This window comes from Balaenoptera ricei, chromosome 15 (assembly GCF_028023285.1).
Source record: "Balaenoptera ricei isolate mBalRic1 chromosome 15, mBalRic1.hap2, whole genome shotgun sequence".
Lineage (NCBI taxonomy): Eukaryota > Metazoa > Chordata > Mammalia > Artiodactyla > Balaenopteridae > Balaenoptera > Balaenoptera ricei.
This window is the reverse complement of record NC_082653.1, coordinates 28,867,517-28,884,937: the sequence shown is the minus strand read 5'-3', so window position 1 is coordinate 28,884,937 and position 17,421 is coordinate 28,867,517.

The following is a 17,421-nucleotide window of genomic DNA, read 5'->3' as shown; positions in this document are numbered from 1 at the left end:
CACTCGTTAAGTGTCACGTTGTTACCTGCATCAGGACAGAAAGTAGATAAGCCGTGACCTCAGACCTCAGCTTGCTAAGGGCAGCTGAGATCTTGAGCACAGGGAAATACATTTTCTAAAATCCAGGTTTCTTGCAGATTAGGAGATTAAAACAAGTGAGAAATATAGCCCACAGTAGCCATCAGTCAACAAGGGTTGGTAAGCACCTCCTCGGTGCCAGGTCCAAGGGGCCATGGTGGAGTTCCTTGAAGGTCGCACCCCATGTACAGTCTGCAGGGGAGAGGGACAGTAATTAAAGGACACTGAGGAAGGTGAGGGGCAAGACAGACCCCAGGAGCTTGTCACAGGCAGACATGGCCTGTCAGGGAGCCAGAGAGCCTTCCCCAAGGAGAGGACTTTGGTGCTGACAGCTGGACATTGTGCAGGATTCAGCCAAGTGGTCAGAGAGCTGGTGAAGAATGTTTCAGGAGGAGGGAGCAGAAGGTGCAAAGGCCAGGAAGCCCCAGAGTGTGTAGTGCATTCTGGGAGCCAAGTGAGGTACACACACATGAGTGAATGAATAGCTTTGAATCAGTCTTTGTAATATAAGATTCTAAATGAATTTAACCAGATCGTTAAGTAAATCATGGCACATTCACACAGTGAATACAATGCAGCCATTTATAAAGAATGAGTGCTCATGCATGAAAATGTTCTCCAAGACACCTGATAAGTCATTTCCAAGAATAAGGCTTACCATGTTCCAGACACTGTTCTAAGCACTTCACAAGTTTTAACCCATGATCTTCACACCAACCCCATTAGGGAGAGAAGAAAGAGAAACATAGGGTGTAGATTACTTGCCCAAGGTCATGCAGCCAGTAGGTGGAGGAGGCAGGATGTGAACATGAGGACCTGGTTCCAGAATGTGTGCTGGACCATTTCCCACCCTCCATTGGAACGTGTAGTTTGCTTCTGTAGGGGAGGCAAAACTTTACCTCTACCCGTCTTAGGTTTTTAGCTAGGACTCTAACAAGTAGATAAACAGGAGAAAAACAGTTTATTAATGCGTACAGTGCACATCACACAGGAGAAACCTAACAAATAGTACAGTAACTCGTCCTACATATGAACGAGTTCTGTTCCGAGAGCACATTCGTAAGTCCAATTTGTTCGTTAACTCCAACAGGTTAGCTTAGGTACCCAACTAACACAATTGGCTATATAGTACTTTAATAGGTTTATAATACTTGTCACACAAATAATACATAAAAACAAGCACAAAAAATAAAGAAAACATTTTTAATCTTACAGTACAGTACCTTGAAAAGTACAGTAGTATAGTACAACAGCTGGCACACAGGGGCTGGCATCGAGTGAACAGGCAAGAAGAGTTACTGACTGGAGGAGGGAGAGGAGGTGGGAGATGGTAGAGCTGAAGGATCGTCAGCAATAGGAGACAGAGGGCAAGCTGCAATTTCACTCATGCCTGACATTGATGGCACAGGTTCTGGTTCCTTGCTGGATCCCCTTGCCATTTCCCACGTCATGAATCTCTTTGGTTCTTCAGTTACTTCTTCTTCCTCTTGTCTCTCTTTGTCCTTTCTCTGGGCCTCCAATTCCATCAAATCTTTATTAGTAAGCCCCTCGTGTTGCACAGCAAGGAGTTCAATGGAGTCGTCCTCTTGCAGAACTAGCTCCAGCTTCTCGCTGAGGGTCACTAAGTCGATGAAGACCTCTTTGGACTCCTCATCCACCTTCTCAAATCCACAAAAATCGTGAACAAACTGTGGGCAAAGGTTCTTCCAAACCCCATTCATGGTGACGGCCGTAAACACATGCCAAGCAAAGTCAATGTTTTGTTTTGTGTTTTTTAAACTTTGGGTTTATTTATTTATTTATTTATGGCTGCGTTGGGTCTTCGTTTCTGTGCGAGGGCTTTCTCTAGCTGCGGCAAGTGGGGGCCACTCTTCATCGTGGTGCGCGGGCCTCTCATTATCGCGGCCTCTCTTGTTGCGGAGCACAGGCTCCAGACGCGCAGGCTCAGTAATTGTGGCTCACGGGCCTAGTTGCTCCGCAGCACGTGGGATCTTCCCAGACCAGGGCTCGAACCCGTGTGCCCTGCATTGGCAGGCAGATTCTCAACCACTGTGCCACCAGGGAAGCCCCCAAAGTCAATGTTTTTATGGCCTTGTAGATGTTATAGTCTTTCCAAAATTGTCAAAATGTTGTTCCTGAATTGTCACTCGCCTTTACAGCCTGACGAAAAGTGTGATGTAAATAATGTCTTGAAAGTCGCTATAACTCCCTGGTCCATAGATTGGATGAGCGACATAGTATTCGGTGGCAGATGCACTACTTTGACATTGGGATGAAAGTCGTCCATGAATGGGGGGTGGCCTGGAGCACTGTCAAGCAGCAAAGGAATGTTGAATGGGACGTCCTTCTCCAAGCAATATTTCGCTACCTCTGGGATAAAGTGATGGAAAAACCAGTCCTGGAAAATGGCCTGTGTAACCCGTGCATTGGAGTTACTCTTCCACACAACAGGAAGAGAGCCCTTGGCTATGTTTTTAAGGGCTCTTGGGTTCTCTGAATGATAAACTAAGAGAGGCTTCAGCTTCATATCACCAGAAGCATTGCCAGCAAACAACAGAGTTAGCCTATCCTTTGCTGCTTTCTAGCCTGGCATCAACTTTTCCTCCTTACTGATGTAACTTCAGTCTGGCATCCTCTTCCAGTACAGTCCTGTGTCATGCACATTAAAAACCTACTCGGGTAAATCCACGCCTTCATCAATAATTTCTCAAAGCATTTCAGGAAGTTCCCTGGCAGCTACCGTATCTGCACTCACTGCCTCACCACTTACTTTTCTGTTTTGAAAGTTGGCTCTAGCCTTGAACTGATGAAACCAGCCATGGCTGCCAGTAAAAGATGCACCCTCTGATTCTTCGCTGTGTTTCTTCTTCAAGTCTTCATAAAGCCTTTTAGCTTTCTCTTAAATCAGCATTAAGCTGAGCGGGACGCGACACTGATGCTGATCCTGCATCCACACACTGAGAAGTTTCTCCGCCTCTTCCATCACTTTTCCACGCTTCCTCGATATTATTGTTGACATCATTGGCACAGCAGACTTCACATGTTCCATGATCTTGTCCTTGTTCTTTAGAATCCTGCCAATGGTTGAACGATTCATGTTACAAGAACAACAACGACTACCATCTTTTCGCCTCGCTCCACTCTCTCAATTATTTTCACTTTTGTTTCCATCGTTATAGCTTGGTTCTTCTTAGCAGTACCAGCTACATCACCGCTGGTTTTATGCTTGCTTCCGGACATCCTGGGCTTGAAATAAAGATACTGTACGGGGACTTCCCTGGTGGTCCAGTGGTTAAGAATCCGCCTTCCAATGCAGGGGAGACAGGTTTGAGCCCTGGTAGGGGAACTAAGGTCCCACATGCCGCGGGGCAACTAAGCCTGTGCGCCGCAACTACTGAGCCTGCGCACTCTGGAGCCTGTGCACCACAACTAGAGAAGCCCGCACACTGCAATGAAGAACCTGTGTACCGAAACGAAGACCCAGCACAGCCAAAAAAAAGAAAAAAGATACTGTACTACTATACTTTATACAGTACTGTACAGTAAAGTACACAAAAGTACAACCACTTGTAGAGGATGCACACACATAACAATGTATGCCAGACGTGTGAACTAACTTACGTGATTAGACATGTCAACGCACATTTGCATCTTTGAAAGTTCAAAACTTGAAGGTTCGTATGTAGGGAACTTACTGTAATTCAGAATGGCAGCTTAGAATTCCAGCATCTTCAACAAAGAACAGTAAGTTTGTAGAGAAATGACAAGACAGAGGAAAGCAGTTTTAGTCTTCCAAAGATAGCAGATTGTGGGAAAGCAAATAAATGGGAGCAAACAAATGGAAGAAGGTTTGTTTGCAGATTCCTCTGGTGTCATCTCTGGGCTGAAAAGTCTGTCTCTAATAAAAGGAGAATATCCTGCCTTTAGGGGGGAAAATGGAGGAAGCTTCTTCTGGGTTTGCTCCTTCTTAATTGTCTTCAGTTTAGAATAATTTTTATGTCAAAGAGGCACATTTTGGGATGACATATTCTGCTTTCCTTCACTTTCATCCATATAAAATAAAATCGATACAAATATGTATTTGCTTGTATCTGTATAGACACCACACACACGCTGGAAAGACACACCAAATGGTGACTGTGGGGAGAGGAGGCACCTGTGTGGCTCAGGGACAGAGTAAGAGGACTTATGTTACACTGTTTTTGGTTTGTTTTTTTTTTTAACTTTAGCATTTTGAACTGTGCACTTTTATTGCCTATTAAAGATCATGCTGGCTGGGGGAAGGGAATGGATTGGTAACATACACTGTGGATGAGAGTGTAAATTGTTAGGATCACCTTGGAAAACAAATTCTCCTAGGTGTGTACCCAAGAGAAATGAGCACATTTATCTAAAAAAGTCATTTCAATAGCCCCAAACTGGAAATGTTGACATGAAACAAATAGACTGCCAGATATTTCTCCAGCAAAGATAGATTTATTCAGGATCAGCAGAGAATTGCAACTCAGGGTCTGCAACCATGGTGAGCCACGTGCAAGTCCCTGCACTGCAAGGAAAGGAGATCGCTTTTATAGAGGGGAAAAGGAAGTTGGAGGGCTGTAGTAAACAAAGAGTCAATGGATTTTCATTGGCTGAGTCCTTGCCAGGAGAGAAGAGGAGTCCTTCTTCTTCCTGTTGGGCTCTGCTATCATTGCAGGGTGTGAGAGCTCCACCTACTGGTCTCCCCACTCTGTTTAATTGCGGTTTCTGTTTATTAATTTTTTTACAGAAACAGCCGAAGTTCCCATTAATGGTAGAATATATAAATAAACGTGGTATGTTTACACAGTGGAATACTCTGAGCAGTGCGAATGAACCGATGACTGCTACCTGCAAATAACTGATGAATTTCACAAATATAAAGTTAATCAAAATAATCCAGACACAAAAGAGCAAATACCCCATGATTCCATTTGTATAAAACTAATCTGTGGTGTTGGAAGTCAGGATAGAGGGTACCCTTGGGAAAAAGAAAAGGAGCCAAGGAAAGGGCCCAAGGGGACTTCTTACTTAGAGGCTGGTCATATGCTATTTCTTGTTTGGGTGATGGTTTCTCAACTGTATTCAGTTTGTGAAAATTCATCAAGATGCACACTTTTGATTTTGCAATTATCTATATGTATGTTACACATGAATAAACGACTTTAAAATGAAAAAGAGAGAAGCATGGAGGGATTTGCAATTGGTAGGGTGGGAGATGAGAGAGTGATGGAACCTGGCCTGCAGAGATGGCAGTGGGGTGGGGAGAAGTAGGTGATTTGAGGGGTGGGGAGGGAGTAGGATTTTCTCAAAGGCGGCATGAGAAGCCAGGAGGGTGCCCAGCTTCTGGCCGCTGCTTATGGTGGTGCCATCCAGAGACATGGAGAAGCTGGTGGGAGACACAGGCCTGTGGGAGTATGAGGAGCTCAGCTTTTGCAGTGCCTGTGAGATGTGCAGGAAAAACGTCATGCCGAGAAGTGGTTGGATGGGTCTGGATTCAGAAGAAAGATCTGGAATCTTTCATTTCACAAAGCCCAACCTGGAGCTCAATCCAGGAGGAATTCTACTCACTGGGAACCTATCTGGTCAAGAGAAACACAGCCTTGTGCCTCTGAGATTTTTCACTGGAGCCCTGGTGGCTTTATGGAACCTGGCAGGTCTAGCTGGTTGGGGGCAGAGTGGGGACAGATCCTGCCTTTCTCAGTGGTCAGGGCTCTGGGGCTGGGCCTCAGGAAGGTCAGTGAATGAGAAGGGGTGGAGTAGATGTCCTCCAGGGCCATAGCCCTTGGCTTTAGGAGAAGTTAGGTCAAGGGCTGAATTATAGTAACTCAGCGGGCCATTGCCAGGTGGTTCCGGTGTGGGCCACTGGGGCCCATCTGTACCACAATCAAGGGGATGGACACAGGAAACTGATGTTTCACAAAGAAACTCAATGTTGTCTCTCTATGGAAAGTGAAATATGCTCCCTCCTTAGAGAGGTCGGAGGATCCCACTACAAGGTATCTATTTCCAAGTGGTCACAAGATGAAACGCTCCAAGCCACATGCACCACTGCCTGCACCACCTCTTCCACCCTCTCCACCATCTTCCACCACTCCTCCCCTGGCAGCCATCACCTTTACCACCATCCCCCCAATTACCTGTACCTCCCCCTCCTCCACCATCACCAGCACTGGCTCCTCCACCATCTCTCCCTCCCCCTCCTTCCTCCATCTCCCCCTCCTCCACCCTCCATTTCCACAACCATCATCCCTATTTCTTCCAAACCCAAGCTATCTGAGAATGCCCCCACTGCACAGGACATTTTTTTAAGGAAATATATTAATAGCTATTTTTTCTGGGTATACCTAATCATTTGAAACATAAAAAAAAAAACACACAGATAAAGTTACTGGCCTCCATAATCCACTATCACCACCCAAGATAGGGACAATTTGTCATTTAATGTAGATCCTCCCTGACTTTTTTCTATGATGACAGTTAATATTCACTGAGTGCTTACTTCCTGCCAAACACTCTTCTGAGTGCTTAAATGAAAATTTTCCACAGCAGAATTAGAAATTAAATCCTCACAACAACCTTATGAAGGGTGTACCATTGTCTCCTCTGTTTTACAGATGATGAAACTGGGGCACAGGGAGGGGGACTGAGGGCCCCCCCAGCCCTGCCCCCCACGCTGGGCCTCCCTGCTGTTCCTCAGATGCACCCAGCACCCTCCCACATTTGCACATGCTTTTCTCTCTGCCTGGAACACACTCCGCCCAGATCTTTACATGGCCTGTTCCCCATACACACACACACACACACACACACACAAACACACACACATACACACACACATACACACACACACACACACACACACTGTATTCAGGTCTCTTCAAACGTCACCTCCTGGAAGTGGCCTCCCCGACCCCCAGCTTCAACCAGCTTCGTTTTGCTTCATAACAATTTCCTCCACCTGCCATAATAATCATCCGTTCAGCATATATTTATTGAGGCCCTACTGTGTGCCAGGCACAGTTCTGTGCACTGGGGCTGCAGCAGGGAAAAGACAGACACAAGATCCACCCACGCAGAACTGATGTCTGTGGGGGAAACAGACATTACACATAGGTGAGTGGTAAGCAGAGCACAGGAGGGACCCGAAGTGTGTGCTGTGGGGAAGCAGGGAAGGGGAGAGCGAGTTGCAATTTTAAGTGGTGAGTTCAGGGGGAAGCCTCACTGATAAGGTGACATTTGAGCAGAGAGCTGAGGGAGGCAAGGGGGGCGAGTCATGCAGGTACCTGGAGGAAGAATGTTCCAGGTCCAGGGAACAGCAGTGGGAGGGCTTAGGCAGGAACAGCTTATGAGCACCAGGAGAGCAGGGACTTTGCTTTGCTCACAGCTGAATCCACAGCACCCAGCACAGCGCCTGGCACATGGTAGGCACTCAATAAATGCTCTCTGGATGGCTGAGCACTTTCTATACCCCAGGCACAGTTCTAAGTGCATCGTACACATTTTTCCATTGATTCCTAACAGCTGGCCTATTTCTTGGCTCCATGTATGAGCTGTGTGGCTTGGGCAGCTTCTTAACTTTTCGGAGCCTCAGTCCTCTCACCTGTAAAGTGGGACGAATCATAGAGCCCGCCTTTGAGAGGTGTTGCAGGGATGAAATGAGTTAATATAATAGGAACTGTTCAATAATTGTTAGCAATTATTATTGTGGTTTTTGTTACCATTACTAGGCTCTGTAGGGAGGCAGAAGAAGTAGTCACTATTTCCTCCCTCAAGGAGGTGGCAGCTGAGTTAGGAAGTCAGGAAGGACACATAGGAGATGACCCTGTGTCACAGAAGTTTTTCAGGGCAGACGGAGAGATCAATGGGGGCAGAGAAGGCATTCGAGAGAAAGCAGGCCTTGAGCCACGACTCAAAGAGGCGGTGGGATTTGAAGAAGCGGGAGATGGGGAGAAAAGACCCTCCAGGAGAGAGTCATGTACAAACAGAGGTGCGGAGGTGGGACTGAGCACCCGGGTCCAAGTGTGCTTCTCGTTCCTTCCTCTTGTTGCTCAGAGGAGGCCGTGCGTTCCTGATGGCACCCCCAAATGCCTCTCCTGCCCTGGGGACTGTGCGCATGAGGCTGTGGTGACATCCACACAGAGGAGAATTGTCACCAAAGTGTTAAATGAGGCTTCATCCACCCCTGAACCTGGTTGAGCCCCAGTAGGGTGGCAGAGTGGAGCCCAGCCTGGCCAGAGCCACTTTGCCCTGGTGAAGATGGAGCAGCCGAGGTGTGATGATCGTTTTGTCCCACCTTTCTGCTCTGTCAAATTCATCAACACCTCTACTGCCAAGTCCAATGGCCACTGTTCTGAGTTTTTGTCCTCCTGGGAGCCTCCACATAGGGCCCATTGGCCCCTTGGGGCTTCTAGGATACCCCACTCTCACGCACCTGGCCCCTCCCAGCCTCCTTTGCCAGATTCTCTGGGGGGTGGGGGGTGGTTGAGCACTTTTCAACTTTCTATCACTACAAGATGCTCCAGCCTCATCTTGCATATTTCTACTCCCATTCGAGAATCAGCTATTTATCCGAGGAGCCCCGATTTCTTTTATTGGAGAATGGTATTAGAAACCAAGATCCGGGTGTTAGGTATGCCCTTTGCTCTTTGGGTGTCTTTCTTTTAGGCCATCTCAGCTAACAGAGCTAAGAAATAGATGCATGCATACTAACCCGTAATATACACATACCTATAAATATTTCTATCGGTAACCATCTGCATCTATATTAAATTAAACATGAGTTTCTACTGAAGGCTCTTTTTTATAAGGTCTATTACCTTGCTGAGATTTTTTCTATTTCCCCCCCTTGTTTCTGTAATTGATTATTGAAGCATTTTTATGATGGCTGCTTTAAAATCCTTGTCAGATAATTCTACCATCGGATTCAACTCAGTGTTGGAGTCAGTTGATTGTCTAGTATGTTTGGAAACTCTGGGTCCTAGTTAAAGTCTTTATTTTAGCAGCCAGTCACCCTGTTTAGGCTGAACGTGCAGGTCCTGGACTACTTTTGCAGGCTGTGGTTCCACTGACAGTTTCATTTTCAGAGCCTCTGGTGGTATTATTTTATCCTGCTTGGTTTATCTGGTGCTCCTGGGTTTCCCAGTGGCCTCTGCTTATGCTGCCAAGAGGGTGGAAGGGGTTTCCTCGGGCCTGGTCACTGTGTGTCTCTTGCTGGGGAGGGAAGTGTCCGACCTGCTGTGGCTGCTTGCTGTGGCAGGATCCCTCCTGCCTTCTCCACCTGCTCACCCCACGTCTCCCCGTGGGGAAGGGGGGTGCTTCCCCTGCGTGCTTATTGTTAGTGGGACTCCCCATCAACCCCCCTTGCCAGTGGTGTTGGGATCACCTGATGTTGGCAGAGGGGCTCCCCTTTCATCCAGGGCTGCCTACCTGGGCTGCCTTCTGTTGGGCTGCCTTCTGTTGCTAGGTTGGGGGTCGGGAAATGATAGGTCCAGGTCGCCTTCCTCTGTTGGGTAGGGGGACACAAGGTGCCCTGCTTCTGTGTTGTTCCTCCAGTGCTGGGGTTCCAAACCGGTTCACCTTCCTCTACCACCCGTCAGAGCGCTCCTTTGGTTGCCCCTTGCTTTATGGTCTTGCTCAACAGGGAGGAGCAAGGAGAAATGGGTCTATGTCAACTTGTCCGACCAGAAGTCTGGTGAGCACATATTTAAGGCTATTGGGCCATTCTAATATATATGTCCCCACAAACGATGCATGAGAGTGCCTATTGTTCTCCTGTCACAGAGAAGGAAACTGGCACTCAGGGTAAGGTCACCTGCCCAACGTCACACAGGAACACAGAGGCAATGCGGAGTCCTGCCCAAACCCTGCGTTCTTCCCCTGACACCCCGACGTGCTCAGCACCCTCCCCAGTGATCCGGGAAGCTCACAGCCTGGCCAGGAGAGCACACCCCAGTCGGAGTCCTAGGCCCGGTTCTGTACTGATGAGCTGGGTTAAGAAGACCCTGGGCTATCGGAGAACTTGCTGACATGACAGAGAGGACATGTGTGCGACTTGGACATCCTATGGGAATTCAGCCAGTGTTGGTGCCCTTACCCGAGTTCCCCATCAGGAGCTCACAAAGAGCAGACATCGTATCGGTACCAGCTACCCAGCAGGGCACCCAGAGTGTGGGAGTCAGAGGAACAGGAGTCATGGCTCTGCCGCCACAAGCCTCCTCTAATCACGGAGAACGTGCAAAAGCCAAGGGCTGTGGTTGCATTGTATCACGTGCACATTTAACTGTCAGGGATTGAACTCATACACAAAGCAGAGAGAGAGAGAGAGAGAGGAAGAGGCAGAAGGAGAGGGAGGGAGAGATACTACTCAGCAGTAAAAGGCTAACTCAGCAGTAAAAAAAAAACTTGTTCAACAACAGAAAATAGAATGGTGGTTGCCAGGGACTGGGGAGAGGGGAGAACAGGGAGTTTCGTTTAATGGGTGCAGAGTTTCGGTTTTACAAACAATTTCTGGAGGTGGATGCGGATAATGGTTGCACAACAATGTGAACGTACGTAATGCCACTGAAGTGTACACTTAAAACTGGTTAAAATGGTAAATTTTATGTTATGTAGATTTTACCACAATTAAAAATAAATTTCCAAAAAATTTTTAAACTTACTCCTGAGGCACATGACAACATGAACAAATCTCAAAGATGTTACCGAAACAAAGAATACAGTGTTATCCACTATATATTTAAACTAATTAAAATTAAATAGAATAAAAAATTCAGTCTTCAGTTGCACTTGCCGCATTTTAAGCGCCTAATAACCGTATGTGGCCAGTGTATACTGTAAATGTGTGTGAGTATGTGTGTGTGTGTATCACATATAGAACATTTCCATCATTGCAGAAAGCTCTATGGAACAGTGCTGTTCTAGAACTAATCTGCAGGCATAAAAATCAGAGCAGTGATTGCCTCTTGTGGGGTGGCTGACAGGAAAGTGGCCATAAGGGAACTTTCGAAGGAGATGGCAATGGTCCATATCTTGTTTGGGGTGTTGGCTACAACTGTGTATCCATTTTTCAAAACTCTATCTGTACACTTAAGATCAGTGCATTTTATTATACTAATTCATAAAGACAGTGGAGAATTCCCCAAATGGGCATCAGGAGAGAGGCAGGTTCCATCCCTCACCTCTTAGAGGGAGGGAATTTATGCACTGGGGGTGACCGGGTCTGCCTTTCACACAAACACAGTAGACTCGTCTGGAGCTCATCCAAGGAAAAGGCGGCTGAAGGATAAAGTGGTCATGGAGGACTCAGTGAGAGCCAGACACCTCCAACAGGGCAGTCTCCGAGGAACTGTCAAGAGTGATGTCGACTCTCTGCAACTTGTGTCTTTCACAGAGAGTTTGGAAATTAACTGTGGAATAGACTTCGGCTCTCCTGTAATCAACAGCAGCCCACACTGGCTGAGGAATGTCCCTAAGCCCTTCCCAAGAGTGTTTGGGCACCACTGGGCTTTTTAGAGGGGTGAACACATTCAGCCTCTTCCTCTGTTGCCCCCATCTCACCACCAACAAAGGGGAGGCCTCAATGCATACCATTTCCCCCACCCCGTCACTGATCACGCCCTTATACTTCACTCAGTAACTCACATTTGAGCCGCTACTATGTGCCAGGCACTGTTCTAGAGTCACAGATCATTACAGCCTTCCTGGCCCTTGGCGGTCATCTAGACAAACCCCTTTTCTTTACAGAAGCCCACAGAGGGGGATGGACTTACCCAAGTCACACAACAAGTCACTGGCAGTGCTGGATCTAGAACCCAGAACTCCCAGCCCCCTGCCCACAGCTCCTCCCACTTCACCCTGGAAACTTTCATAGGGTTCCTTGTTCCCTGTGAAGGGCTCATATTGGTAGGGAAATGCTCTGTGCTGGTGCCCCGACAACATTGCACATATCCACCTGGACCACAGAGGAAAGGCTTAACCACAGCTGACCTAAGCCTTGGTGGAACCCGCGAGATCTGCCGGAACGTGGGAAGTCAGGCAGTCTTGTGAGGAGCTGCCACGAGGCGCGTTCTGCTGTCTCGGCAACCCTGGTTCTGATGAGGTGGGGCTTCCGCACACCCTCCTCCCCGCAGGGTACAGCTCAGGCTGTAAAGCCCACGTCGTCTGGCCCCTTTCATTTCAAAGTCATCCTGTGGACAAGGGAGGCAGGGAGCTGACAGCATGGCTGATCTTGCTTCTGCTGTTTATGTAAACAATAAACAACTGCCATCCATCAGGGCTGGATGTGTTCCCATCTGCTAAATCCACGCTAACCTAACACTTGGAATCTATTAGCCTGTCTGACCATATTACTTTCAGGTCAGCATGACTGTCCCCTCTGAGGAGCATCTGTGGAGCACCCCTCATCCTGGGTTGTCCCTGCCCACCATCCTGTGGACCCACATTAGGATCCCCAGTGATTCAGAAGCCCGAGCATTTTTCAGACTACCACATGTAGCAAAGTCGATCTTCATAACAATAATTTTTTAGAAGCACACCATGCTCCCCAAGACAAATAATGGCCCCAAGTGGGTTCTCCACATCCACTCCACCTCCATTAGTGCCACCATGGTGGGGGGGCATTTGTTTTCTCCACTGTGGCTCCACGGTGCACGGGAAGCAGCGGAGCTGTTGGGGCCAGACAGACCTGGGCACATTTCTGGCCTTATGTGATGTATTAGTTTCCTGAGGCTGTGGTAGCAAATGGCCACAGACTTGGTGGCTTGAAACAACAGGAATTTATTCTCTCAATTCTGGAGGCCAAAAGTCCAAAATCAGTATCACTGGGGTAAAACCAAGGTGTCGACAGGGCCATGCTTCTTCTGGAGGCTCTAGGGGAGAATCTGTTCTTTGGCTCTTCCAGCTTCTGGTGGCTGTTATTCCTTGGCTTGTGACTGCATCACCCCAGTTTTCAAAGCCAACATCTTCAAATCTCTCAGCTCCATGATCCCATCCCCTTCGTGTGTGTGTGTGAAGTTTCCCTCTGCTTGCTTCTCACATATATGCGATTACATTTAGGGCCCACCCTGATAATCCAAGATAATCTCCCCATCTCAAGAACATTAGCCTAACCTGCAAACGTTCTGTTTTCATGTAAGGTAACATTTACAGTTTCCAGGCATTACGACCTGATTTCTTTGGGAGGCCACTTTTCAGGCTACCTATAGGCAACTTAACCAATGTCACTAAGCCTCAGCTTTCCTTTTGGTAAAAGGGGGCTAATAACAGTGATATTGGGATGGGGATTGTATAAACCACTATATGCAAAGCACCTATCACTGCATTTCTTGTAATCAGGTCAGCTACCTGTTGCTTTGCTAGAGGGGAAGAAAGTTTCCACTATGGGAGAAGGGTGGGGGTCACTAAGGGTGGGAGGCAGGTGGGTAGATGTCTGTGTGTCCTGGTTTCCTCACAAATCGTGGGGAGGGCAGTGTTAGTTAGGATAAGGGGAAAATCAAAAGCACTGGAGAAAAGTCACACCAGGAAGTAAAGCCCTACATCTTAGGTGAGGCATACAATGTTTCCTGAAGTTTCCCACACATCTGGTCGGGCTGGGGCCCTGCTGCTATGTAGTAACTGTTTTGGAGGTATTTCAGTATTTTAATAATCATTGAGATCTTTGTGGCAGATTGTACATCTCAAAAGGGCCATAACAAGATCCGCCATCCGACATGTTCTTCTTAATGATGTGTCTTTGACACTCCTCCCATTGAGAAGTGGGGTCTAATTTCCCTTTCCTTTCATCTGAGGAAGGGGGTTAACTATGGAGTAAGTAATGGGATGTGAGTTCCAAGATTAGGTCATAAAATGTGATATAGCTTCCACCTGGTTCTCTTGGGACACTCCCTATAGGAACCCAGCCACCATGCTGTGAGGAAGCCAAACAGCCATATAGAAAGTCCACACATAGGTATTCTGGCCGTCATGGATTGAGTATCTGTGTCCTCTTTGAAATTCATATGTTGAAGCCCTAACCCCTGATGTGGTGGTGTTTGGAGGGGGTCCTCTGGGAGGTAATTAGGTTTAGATGAGGTTATGAGGGTGGAGCCCCCATGAAAGGATTAATGCCTTATTAAAAAAGGAGGAGACACCAGAGCTTCCTCTCTCTACCATGTGAGGATACAGCAGGAAGGCAGCTGTCTGCAAGCCAGGAAGAGGGCCCTCACCAAGAACAGAATTGGCTAGCACCTTGATCTTAGATCTCCCAGCCTCCAGAACTATGAGAAATAAATGTCTGTTTTTTAAGCCGCCCGGTCTATGGTATTTTGTTACAGTAGCTCAAGCTGACTAAGACCCTGGCCAATAGAGCAATCTGAGATCCCAGCAACAGTCTACGTCAACTACCAGACATATGAGTGAGTGAACCTTTGGATGATTTCAGCCCCAGCCTTCAAGCTGCCCCAGATGACAGTGTACGGAACACAGACTAGCTTTCCCCATCAAGCCCTGCTCAGACTGGAAATTTATGAGCACAATAGTCACTGGGGGTTTTTAAAACGCACTGCATTCGGGGTCAAGAGACAACCAGAAACATCTTTAGCCACAGATGCCCAGAGGAGCATCAGACTGGCCACCTCTCCATGGGTACTACACATGAACACCCACGGCAGCATCCCCTGCCTCTAGTTCCAAGAGGATCTTAAGCCTTTACCTTCCCAGACACCATCTTGGGAAGGGGGATAGGGAGGCAAGAAATAGCTTTGAGGAGTTGTCTCAATATTTACCCCCAGACTGATTGTTTTAACTAAAAAGAAATGGTTCTGTTGTTGTTGTTGTTATTTTTTATTACCATTTTTTAATGAGGACTTTCCATACCAGCCACATTTATCCAGAGTTTAAAATTTTTTTTGAAAATAATTTCAAACTTATAAAAAAGTTGCAAAATTGGTATGAAGACTTCACATTATAGTCGTTCAGATTCCCCAACTGTTAACATTTTACACTTGCTTTATCACTCTCCCTCTCTGTCTCTGGAAAAAGATCTTTCTAGAATCAAACAGGACTGGGTCTGGTTCAGGTAAGACAGAGTAAGCACACTGCACTTTATTTCTTCCAATGAATGCAACTATAAAACCCTGACAAAATGCAGAGAGTAGCTATTTAAGAACTCTGAAGAATAAGTAGTAGCAGATAGACTGAGGAACCAGACCAGAATTTGAAGTACTACTACCAATCCAGCTGTGAGTTAACCATTTTTTTCCTCCAGTATTTCCCAGCCTGGACTCAGTGCAGCTTGAAAACTAGAAGTATAGGAATTCCCTGAAGGTCCAGTGGTTAGGACTCTACACTTCCACTGCCGAGGGCCCAGGTTTGATCCCTGGTCAGAGAACTAAGATCCCACAAGCCTCGCTGCACAGCCAAAAACAAACAAACAAACAAAAAACTGAAAGTATACACCAGGGCAGACAGAGAAGCTTTAGGAGAAGCCCTCTAATTCTGATTTGAGGCGCAAGAAAAAGTCTCCCAATGCTCAGAGTAAGGGCAGTCTCCCAGCTTTTTCTTTCTTTTTTCTGTTCACGTTCACTGCAGCCCCCAAGAAATCCTATGATGAGGGTGGCAGCTAAAGCAACAGCAATGATGGCCTGTACCTGCAGTAGCCTAAAACTCTGAAAGATGGGAACCTTCCTCTCCAGTCAGAGGAGCGATGGTCCCAAGAGCATAGGGCAAACTCCTGTTGCTTTTCCTTTCTCTCTCTTCACTCACTGCTTGGTCCTGAATACAGGTGCAGTCATGGGAATTGACTGACATAACAGGGTAAATAACGTCCCAGATTTCTGGTTAGAGGACCAAAAAGGAAGCCCCAGTGAACCAAACATTATTGAGGCGATCACAGGGAAGAGTTCAGGAAAGCTACCTAATAGCGTTGTTTATGAACTTCCGGGCTCCGCCCCCTGTTTTGCATGTGTGAGTTAAGTACTAAACAGCTCACACGGACTTTGAGAATTTATTACAGGATAAACTACTGTCCAAGTCCCAGATAGACCACTGAGTGGTGCATACCCGGGACAGATCCAAATGACATTGGAAAGGCTTTGGAAATAAAAATAACATTAAAGCCACAGAAGGCTGGTTGAAACTCACAGCCTAAGCCCAATCTGGTCAATTGCCTGCTAAAACAGAAATATCAACATTCTTTATAGGATTTTTAAAAGACTCAAGTATTATCACATGATATTCAAAATGTCCAGGGTATATTCCAAATCACTTGACATATGAAGAAACATGGAAATCTCAACTTATATGGGAAGACAATCAACAGATGCCAATGCTGAGACAACACAGCTGTTGGAATTATCTGACAAAGTCTTTAAAGCAGCTACTATAAAAATGCTTCAGCAAGTACAGGCAAACCATCTAGAAACAAATAGAAAGAAAGTTTAAACAAATAAATAGAACATATAAAGAACAAAATGGAAATCTTAGAACTGAAAAATAAAAATAACCAAAGATTTTAAAACTCCTTGGATGGGTGTGTAGCAGAATAGAGATGGCAGAGAAACAAGTCAGTGAAGACAGAAAAATAAAAATTATCCAATCTGAACATCAGAGAGAAAAAAGATTGGAAAATGAACAGAATTTCAGGGACCTGTAGGACAATTCCAAAAGAGCTAATGATTGTGTCATCAGAATCTGAGAAGAACAGGAGAAATAGAGTGGTACAGAAAAAATTTTTAAAGAAATAATGGCTGAAAACTTTTCATATTTGTTGAAAGATATAAACACACAGTTAAGGAGCTGAATGAAACACAAACAGGATAAACCCAAAGAAATCTAAGCCCCGTTTTTCAGATTTTGGAGCTGCAAGGAAGGAATCACTTACCCTGTCATCAGGGATGCTTACACTTTGAGATTCAAATTACTCCCTGTCTCCTTTACAAACCATAAAAATAATACACACACAGAGTAAAAATAAAGTCAATCAGTTAAGAATGATATTAAATGAAAAGTGAAATCTCCTGTTCTTTCTCCCAGTCCCACCTCTTAGGGTCACTCACTATTTCTAAGTTCTTCTGGTTGCTAAATAGGTGATTTTAAAAGATTTGAACACTTAACATTTTTATTAACTAATAACTAGGCTTAACATAACAACTAACAAATTAACAAATTTGTTGTTAATTGACAATAACAAATTAAGTCATGTAAGAAAATAAACCACATTTTTGTGGAAAAATTAATAACTAAGGCTATAGATTATGAACATATAATCAAAACCAATTTGGAAATGAACTCTTCCAGTTATTATAAAAATCTTACAAATGTTTAATAAGTGTCCATTGTGTTGCACAG